General features: G+C 43.3%; 1 pseudogene; it reads right to left on the bottom strand.

Annotated features, from left to right (window-relative positions):
- Nucleotides 1–8,546: 8,546 nt before the first annotated feature.
- LOC118473467 (uncharacterized) lies at nt 8,547–8,927 on the bottom strand (annotated as a pseudogene).
- Nucleotides 8,928–10,301: the final 1,374 nt, after the last annotated feature.

Below are 10,301 nucleotides of genomic sequence, written 5' to 3'. Positions count from 1 at the left end.
ATGACGAAGTAGAATCGTCATAATTTTAATGACAGAAAAACTTCAATTCGTCATAGAACATGTTTAGCCACGTCACATAGATGACAAACAAAAAAACGTCACACAAGCGTCATAGATTTAAATATATGACATATATTCACTTATCAATGACAAAAGTTGAATGTCATAGAAGGTAAGCTGTGTTGTAGTGTTGAAACAATTTCGGTGTTGTTTGTCGAGGTGACCAAGCAACATCTATCATCTCTGTTGGATCAAAAGTGCATACCACTTTCCTGTGTGGTCTCTTTTCTTTTGATCTTGGTAGTGACTGCACCTAAAAGTTCCCTTTGCATCCTTTGTGTAAAGGCGAAGCCTTGAAGCTTTTTAGTGTTAGAAGGCAACTGATTAGCTCTCAAAATAGAGATTGATTTTTCCTGCTGTTGAGATGCAGAGGTTTGTTCATTCGCTCCCTTAGTTAATCCATGTATTCCCTAACCAAGTCAGTTCCTCTCGCATGAAGAAACGGATGAACAACCAGACTAAATGGATTTCTACCCAAGTGCATGATCTCCTGCTAGCAAATATGAACTCTCAACCCTTGGCTTACCGATGGTACTGAGAGGACTTGCTCAATGTCAAAAGTAGTTCAACAGGTTGGTTTTGACTAACTTGTAACTGCCCATTAAACAAAGGTTGAGTTTAGAGATCGTTTTATCGAGTTATCTAAACTCACTTTGGTTCAAACCATTCTAAGAAAAGTACTTACACAGATCAAGTTAAGTCGACTAATAACCACCTAATTATCGCTCTAGTCACGCCTCAACCGCCACACACGTGCTTTTCCAGCGTGTGTGATCATGTCGAGCCATGCCTAGTGCTTGATAAAGTGGATTGATTGTGAAGTCAACCTTTGTTGATCATCTTCACTAATGTGTTCCTCGACTTTTTATTATCTTCCTGGAACTTGAATCCCTCAAATGGCCACTTGCTGGTAAACCTCCTTTTGTGTGTTTTACCCAAGATGGTGTATCTGATTCTGTTTGGGTAGAATCGCGTATTTGCCGCTTGCTCAACAGACTCAGATAGTACAGTGACATCAGAAAAAGCAAACTGCACACATGGAACCTTATGTGTTCCTCTGGCAGACATCGTCTCTATTGGTGGGCATTTCTAAATTAGCCTAAGGCGATACATGATATGTCCACTAGAGAAACGACATCCTGAGACACTTGCCTTCGCTCAGAACTGCCTTATGATTACCGCTGATATGGACATGGGTTACATGCTTCTCTACCCTTAGAAGTCTTTCGCTCCGAATCTCGGGACAAGATTCTTTTAAGGGGGAGGGCCGTAACACCCCTGGTGTTTATATTCTGCTCGACAACAAGTATGGATTTAAGCACGTAATATCAGTGGGTAAACGGACGCTAAATTTTAATCACCTTCGCCTATCGCGATTTCAATATCGCGTCGGTTTCGTTTGTCGCGAGTGCGGCATCATTTTTATTTTCATCTATTCGGGCCCGTCCTAAATTTTCGTGATGTCCAGAACATAGTTGTTCCAAAAAAATCGGTGTGTCCGATGATTATCTAAAATTCATCGCTCGCGCGAATACGAATCCGGAAGCCCGACCCACTCGAATAATTTTTATCCTCAGACAAATTCATTTGAACTCGACGACTAAAATATTCGGGGCAAAATAATTAGGATCGCACGTCGTCTGGAGTGACAGCATGCGTGTAAATATGATCCAATTTATTTGTCCGCACGCTATTTTGACGACGAAATCGTGTATGTATTAGCCGATAGGGTTTCGGCTAATATTAGTCGAATCACACAGAATAAATTATCGAAGCCGAAATCCATTTAATTCAGTCCATTGCTTCTCGCTTCGGTCTAAATCTTCAAAAGTAAATTAACAGTACGATTTTGTTCGAGTTCAGAGTATTCGCCAAATCAAATCATGTCTAATTGTTGGTGTCGATATTATGTGTTCGGCCCTTCTATATATCTTATAGACCCTATTTTACACCCCGTAATATCTGCAATTTCTTTAAAAAAAATGGGAAATAGAAAAATAAAAAAATTTCTCAGATTTTTTTCCTCTAGCCACCTTTATCCTTACCACCGCCCACGGCGTTGATTTTTTCCAGCGACTCATCTTCCCTGATAACTCCCACGCGGCAGCAGTGCCTGGGCTTATCTTCTTCCAACCACACTCTCTCTCCCTCATGTTCTTTCTGCTCGTCGCACTTTCTCTGCCGCTCGCTGCTCCTGCCGCGAGTCCCCTGGTGTTGTGCGCGCGCGTTCATCTGCGGAAAAAAAAATCTTCTCGCCACCGCACAGCATCGTCGCTATCCTTCTTCCTCCTATGATTTTTCTACGGCACCGCCCATGAGCCCTTTAAAAGTACAGCCGAGCGGCTCTCCCAGCGTTCTGCTCCCGCTCGGTCCCTGCTCTGCAGCTCCTGCGTGTCTTCTCCCTCGCCGGCAGAAACGCCCAGCCGGAGCTCCACTGCATCGTGCCCAAGTTCCCTCCCTCTGCCCAGCTCGCCGAGCGTCCTCCTGGCCGGAGCTTCCTGCTCGGTTCCTCCTGCGTCGCGCGCCCTGTTTTTCTGTCCCCTGCGCGCAGCTTGCCGAGCTCGCCCTGCCCACTCCCATGGCGCTCGACCGCCCTCCTGCTGCTCGCCCTTAGCCGAGCGCTCCTCCTCCAGCTCCTTCCCTTAGCTCGCCCTCGCTCCTCTTTGCTCGCCGGCCACGAGTCCCTGTCCATGGCTCGCCACGGTGCTCTTCCTAGCCGTGGTCGGTCGAGTGCTCCCCTAATTATTTTGCCCCAAATATTTTAGTCGTCGAGTTCAAATAAATTTGTCTGTGATAAAATCATCCGAATGAGTCGAACTTCCGAATTCGTATTCGCGTGAGCAATGAATAATCACCGAACGCACAGATTTTCAGAACAAATATGTTCCGAACATCACGAAAATTTAGGACGAGCTCAGAAAGATGGAAATAAAAACGTTGTCGCACTCGCGACAGACGAAATAGATGCGATATTAAAATCGCGAAGGGCGAAGATGTTTAAAATTTACATCCGATTTATCCACTGATTACGTGCTTAAATCCGTACTCACTGTCGAGCGGAATATAAACACCTGGGGTGTTACTGCCCTCCCCCCTTAAAAGAATCTCGTCCCGAGATTCAGAACGAAAGACTTCTAAGAGTAGAGCAGCATGTAACTCATTTCCTTATCAGCGATAATCGTAAGGCAGTTCTGAGCGAAGGCAAGTGTCTCAGGATGTTGTTTCCCCTAGTGGACATAACATGTATCGACGTAAGCCAATTTAGAAATGTCCATTAGTAGAGACAACATCAGCCAGAGGAACACATAAGGTTTCATGTGTGCAGTTTGCTTTTTCTGATGACACTATACTATCTGAGTCTGTTGGGCGAGCAGTAGATATGCGACTTTACCCAAACAGAATCAGATGCAACCTCTTGGGTAAAACACACAGAAAGAGGTTTACCAACAAGTGGTTACAGGAAATTCATAGCATAGGAGACGGGTGTGGATGTCGAATACTGTCACGGTTAACATGTGGCTAACCCGAGAATTCAAGTCCACGAAAGATGGTATAGATTCGAGAAAATCACCAGCGGAGGGATCTGTAGATGCGGACTTTGCAACCAGTCCATTTTATCAAGCACTAGGCATGGCTCGACTTGACCACACATGCTGGAAAAGCACACGTGAGACAATCGAGGCATGACTAGAGCGATGACTAGGGGTTATCAGTCAATTTTAACTTGATCTTTGTAAGGACTTTCTTAGGATGGGTTGAACCAAAGTGAGTTTAGACAACTCGATTAAACGATCTTTAAACTCAACCTTTGTTCACAATGCAGTTACAAGTTAGTAAAACCAACTTGTTGAACTACTTTTGACATTGAGTAAGTCCTCTCAGTACCATCGGTAAGCCAAGGGTTGAGAGTTTACTCATATTAACAGTTGGTCATGCATTTGGGCAAGAATCCATTTGGTCAGGTTGTTCATCCGTTTCTTCATGTGAGATGAATTATCCACTTGGTTAGGGAATACTTGGATTAAATAAGAGAGCGAATGAACAAACTCCTGCATCTCAACAGCAGGGAAAAATCAATCTTCATTTTGAGAGCTAATCAATTGTCTCTTGACACTAAAAAGCTCCAAGGCTTCACCTTTACACAAAGGATGTAAAGGGAACTTGTATGAGTAGTCACTACCAAGATCAAAAGACATAAGACCACACATGAAAGTGGTATGCCCGTTTGATCCAACAGTGATGATAGATGTTGCTTGGTCACTCGACAAACAACATAGAAATTGTTTCAAGGAAGGTGTCCACGGAAGATCACACATCAGTGTAGTTCCATAATGCATCATGACCAGAGACCTTGATACCAGCATCCGACGAGTAGCACAGTCCTGTGTGCGCATTCACAGGAGCTCTCAGTTTCACTGCGGCACCATAAGTCATTAATCGTGACACCATTACCAAACTGGCACCAATAACGAATCTTACGTAGCAAAAACAGATTGTGCCAAGATAACGCATTGACATAGTCTCATAATGGACTACAACTACTAACTGTGATACCAACGCGTGCCGAGCAGCACAACCATGTGTGCGCACACATAGAAGGCCCTCAGTTTCGTCGTGGCACCATCGACTTTAGTCATAACACCATTACCAGACGTAACCAATAATAAATCTCGCGCAATATCAATGGATTTGCAAGGGTGAAAATATACAAAGAGATACTCCACATGTACGAATGGTTACATGTAGAGATCCAAATAGATCATGGCCCGATGAACTGAACAAGGCATGGCCATGACCTAAACTTATTGGTGAGCGAGTACGATGGGAGCCTGATACTTCAGCCCCAAGCATATTTCTATGCCCATCGCAGAGATCACAAGGTCAAGGATTAGTATCTGATTAGATATAGGGGGAAAACAATCATAAGGTTGAGTTGGTATGCCTTCAATAGATATGAGGAAACCAAAGGCATCAAACTCAAGAAAATGATCAGACATGTCTTTTCTGGGTTAGGTTGATAAAGCAACAATGCAGTCCTCCAGGAGAGGCAAAATAGAATAGGAACAACGACTTGCATAAATCGAGCAAAGGCATAATTTAGGATGGAAAGATGACTACAAAAGAGTCACAGATTATTGTCTAGAACACGGACTCGAGATCCTAACTTTAAGCTCAAGCACATCTTGCGTTGGATAAATAAATTATCCAAACATCCATTTACATGAGTTTGGTCATGGGGAAATAACGGAAAATTCAATTTTGGGTCATGGTTCACAAATTAAGAACATGGCCTAGTTTTGGGTTTAGGCAAACACATATACACTAAACATATTATCAAAAGAACGGGGGACAACTATTTCATTGAAGTCCATACTACAGCATTACACCACATTATCTACAATCACTGTTTACTGGAATAAAGATGAGACAAGCATTTTTGGGTGTATAAGTGACAAACACGATGCAACAATCAGGATGCATGCTCGTCCTACACGTCCTCACGAGTTTTGCCAACATAATGTGGCATTAGCGTTCTATCTCGGTGGCATATTTACGACTCTCACGGTATTTTGCTAGTCGTCAGCTACACATACGTTTTCGAGGTTAGTGTACCTGCAGAAAATTCATCACAACCCAATTCCCCATGATGCAGTTCACACATGATAGTTTATCACAGTTTATACTCCATATATTGCTATATGGAGGCCAGCTCATCATTAAGCGCTGAGCCACGCATAGGCGCCGTTGCCACACTTTAACCATAGGGCAACTCATTATGGTAACTCACCTTCTTACCTGAGCGTAGGTGCGTCGTTGCAAGTACATTACACTTCTCAGTATTCCCATGTTTGTATACCCATACACATCCATGGGGTACTGAATTCCCAGAAAAGTAATTACTCCATATCACAGCCTTCATATATACATAGGTAAAACATGTATATAATCAAGTGCTTTTTACACTCTTCCCGAGACCGACGTTTGTTCGGTCATGCTCTCACATCTCACCTTACCTGAGCGTCGATGCATTCACAACTGAATGGCCTTAAAAATAACAATACACATGTATGCAATACCCTCGGTTGTGGGTTAGTGGGTTTTAAATAAGCCACCTGATAGTCCTTAATTTAGGGCTTAACAGAGGATGTCGCTAGCATTATAGTTTTTTTAAAACTGTTTTTCAAAGCCAAACAATGTGTTTAACTAAAAATAGGTTTTTCGAAACCAAAACTTTTGTTTTGAAAATACGTATGTGACCGTATATACTTAATCCTGCTCCGATACCAGCTATGGCAGAACCTCCCAAGTTATTGGGCCCACATGCACCTGTCCTTGTCTCAAAGACCTCAGGCAGCTATGCATGTGCACTAAATAACTTAACAGGATCCGTCCGATTGCCCCAAGGACATCGGATAAACCACTTACAACCAGAACCGCGGGATTAAGTAAACACAAATCACACACATCAACATCTTTGCAGCGAAAATCTTATTACCAAATTTTACAAGTTACAAAAAATTTACTTTGTATGATCAGAGTGATTACAAAGGTGATTCAAAGAAATAACTTTAAACTGTTATAAATTATTTATAAGTTTGAAATATATGCTAGCTCAAGTGACCATCCTCAATAAGAAGGTAAAGACGGGGTATACTTATATAAGAAGGCCGAGCCCACCGGCACTTAACACCATCACAGCAGCACAAAACTATAACCTGAAAAACAACAGGGAATAAAACCCTGAGTATGGAATTACTCAGCAAGACTTACCCGACTAAAGAAAAGACTCTCAAGGGTATGCTGGATTTGGGAATCAAGGAGAGGCTTTAGCAAGAATCAACTTAGATACTTTTGCAGAAATAGCTTACTAAAGTGAGTCCTTACTTTCAATATTTTAACGCCAGATTAAATATTAATAGACTCTGTTTGCATCTAGTCTAATCTCACCATCTCATCAATACAACATCATTTTTATTCATGAGGTTCACATCCTGACTTAGGTTGCAGGGCAGCGATCAAGTCTCCACTCTCCGGGGATATAACGGCAATCCGAATCAATTTACTCAGTTGAGGATTTCTAACCACACGACATATGTTTCTCGTAAACCTTGCATATCTACCATTCCCACGGATCCTCCACTGCATGAACAGGTCCGCGCCACCCGAGAGCACACCACCCCTTTTAGGCGGTCCTTTGCCAGGAGGGTACGTGCCACTCTCGCCATCTCTCCACTCTTAGTGCGCGATTGTCTTTTCATGTATGGAATAGCCGGGTTCAAGCTTACCCTGTCCCATTTCCAGGGCATGTGGTTAGTTAAGATAGTCCTTGATCATCAGGCCTACATACGCATCCAATCCTTAACTAACCTGGGTAGAACATCACCTGTTCCTAGCCCAAGTCCCGATTTAAGTACTTCCATCCTTAGGATTGTTTATGTTCCTAGGATGAAAAGAGCATCAAAGGGAACTTTGTAGTAAGATCCCACCACGCTCTCAATGAAAATATTCTTGCAGGTAGAAGCCATCTTTCCTCAGGATAACCCCTGAGCAAGGCCTTAACGCAAAAGACAACCTCTATCCACAAGATCTGAGCAGGGCTAAGCGTTTTTGTAAATCATATTTTGATACTTCATCTGAAGTATCTATAAAGGTATGGATATCAAGGAAGGCAATGCATCAAAGGGTTCCAAGCAACTCCTATAAACCTAATGCACATTTCACTAGACTTAAAGTGTGCAAAAATTATTTTAAAACACAAGGAAAGGGGTTGCATGCACCGGGGCTTGCCTGGGATAAACACTACGTTAGTGTTTGTTAGACGACGATCACTTGACGATCATCCTTTGTCTTGGTACTCGTTCAAATTATCCATCTTCAGGTTCATCATCCGCATCACCTCGCGAACCAGTCCGCGCTTAGGGTCGACTTGGCTTGTCTTCCGCATCACGCGATTAATTAACGTACCTGAATGGAATGTATTATGCACATGAATGCATATCGACGAAAATATTACAAACCTAAATAGTGTTACGTGATAGCGGATTTAAACACCTAGCGGCGAGGCGTTGAACTATTTTATACGAAAATACTAATTATCGACGTATGACTAAGCGCAATAATTACGCTTCTCGAACCTAACGCAAACATCACTAGCAACAAATTATACACATGAAATACAATTAGCCTAAACACAACTTATCAGTTAATTAATTGAATTTTAAACTTATCCCTCGTTTTATAAATTACACTACATCGCTCACAAAGAATTATTTTAGTTCTATTTTACTCCTCCCATATTTTACATGTCAACAATTACTCAAACATTTCTTTATTGTAAATACATACACATCTTTATAATTGATTAAAATATTTTATTATCACACAGACCTACTAATATTCTACTCGGTACACTAATTCAACTAATTAATCAGAATAGCGAAATAATTTGCCATAGCTGAATCTGGCTCGATAATCGCAAGAACTGCGAAGTCGACGAGAGTTTTGTGACTCACGCAATTTATCGAGCACCTAATGAGCATCGCATTAACACATTAATTTATTTAACGTTCGAACTATTCTAAACACTTCATCAGCTTACCGTTTCAACCGCTGACACGAATCCGCGAGATCGGTAGCGATTTTCCGATCCAGGCAATTTGTCGAGCGCCTAGGGAATATCGCGTTGCTAGCTTCGTCTTCACCCGATTCTTGGGATTTCTTGCTGACGGGCGGAACGACGACGACTTTCAGCTGAAGTCGGGAGTGAGCTGGTGAGGTGGGGTTTGAACAGAGGATGACGTGTTTGACGACTCGACGGCAAACGACGAGCTGATCAAACAAAAACTCCACGACGCCGACCGACACATGGGTTAGAGAACGGCGGCTGGCGAAATCCGAGCTGGCAAGCGCATGGCAGGGAGCTTCGCAATTTGACGGGACCGTGGCCGAGCGAATTTTATGGCGCGGACTGGGGAAGGACTCGGCAAGCGACGACGCGAGGAGTAAAGCGAGATCGCGGTCGGCCGAACTCTATGGTGCAGACTGCCTCACAGCCACGACAGTTGTCACGACAAGCACGACGTCGCCACACCACAATATCACCACGGCGATAACTCGATGTGCGCACAGGCAGCTAGAGACCGAGCTAGGAATCGCGCGCGAGCTTAACCAAATCCGAGCAGGGAGAAAGAGGAGCAGGGCTGGCTGGAGTCGGGCGCGGCGCTGGAGGGCGACTCAGACGCGCGACGCAGGGGCTAGAGCACCGCTGGCCATGGGAGGGAGAAGCAGCTGAGCCACGCGCCATGGAGGACAGGAGCTGGGCGCGAGTGGATAGAGCGGACGAACGCGACTGCACGCAGGGGGCTGGCATGGGCGCGGCTGGGCTGAGGTGAGTTGCTCGGTAGGGGAATTTCGAGCTGGACGAGCGCACGGCACGGGGAAGAGATAAGGAGAGAGACGCGACTGGAAAAATCTACAGACGAAGCGGCGGGGAAGATAAGCCAAACAACGGCAGCTGTACGAAGGCCATCGGCCAGGGAGAGGATTTGAGCAAAAAGAGACGTGAGGGTGAGAGAGGCTCATGGATAGAGATTACGCTGCTGTAGTAGGCGGTGAAAAAAATCTGAGCCGACACAGATAGCTGGGGCGGCGGGAGGAGGAATAGAATGAGATTTTCCAGATTTTTTTTACTTTTCGCTTTTTATAAAGAAAATTGCAGATATTTTGGATTATAATTTTTAGCGATGTATACTGGGCTGACACGCTATACGGTTACACATTTTATTCTAATAATTTAACGAACTAAATCATTTACCAATTACTTGTTGTCAGTTCTAATTACAATGGTTTGGTTTGTTTTGGACAAGATATAAATAGACCGAATTAAATGGATTTCGGCTTCGGTATTTTAATCTGCATTTAGTTAACGTAAACATGAAGACAAATCTAATTTTTAAGGTTTAAAAGAGGCACAGATGTGTTGGATGAAAACAATATCAGGTATATAATTTAGGCCGAATTTGATTTGGTGAACAATCGCAGGACCAGATAAATTTCTACCAGTTGTTAATATTCGATCATTTGGATTTGTTCAGGCAGGATGTAAACAGATCGAATTAAAACCACATTTGGGTTACGCATATTATTTTCTTGACTTTGAAATAGTAAACTAAATCGGCTAACAATTATTACGGTTTCGGTTGGTTCGGGTTCAGTTTATTTAAACAGCCTGCCCCTAGCAG

This window comes from Zea mays, chromosome 9, assembly GCF_902167145.1.
Source record: "Zea mays cultivar B73 chromosome 9, Zm-B73-REFERENCE-NAM-5.0, whole genome shotgun sequence".
Classification (NCBI taxonomy): Eukaryota; Viridiplantae; Streptophyta; class Magnoliopsida; order Poales; family Poaceae; genus Zea; species Zea mays.
The sequence above is the reverse complement of the archived record's forward strand: the minus strand, read 5'-3'. Positions and strand labels throughout refer to the sequence as shown.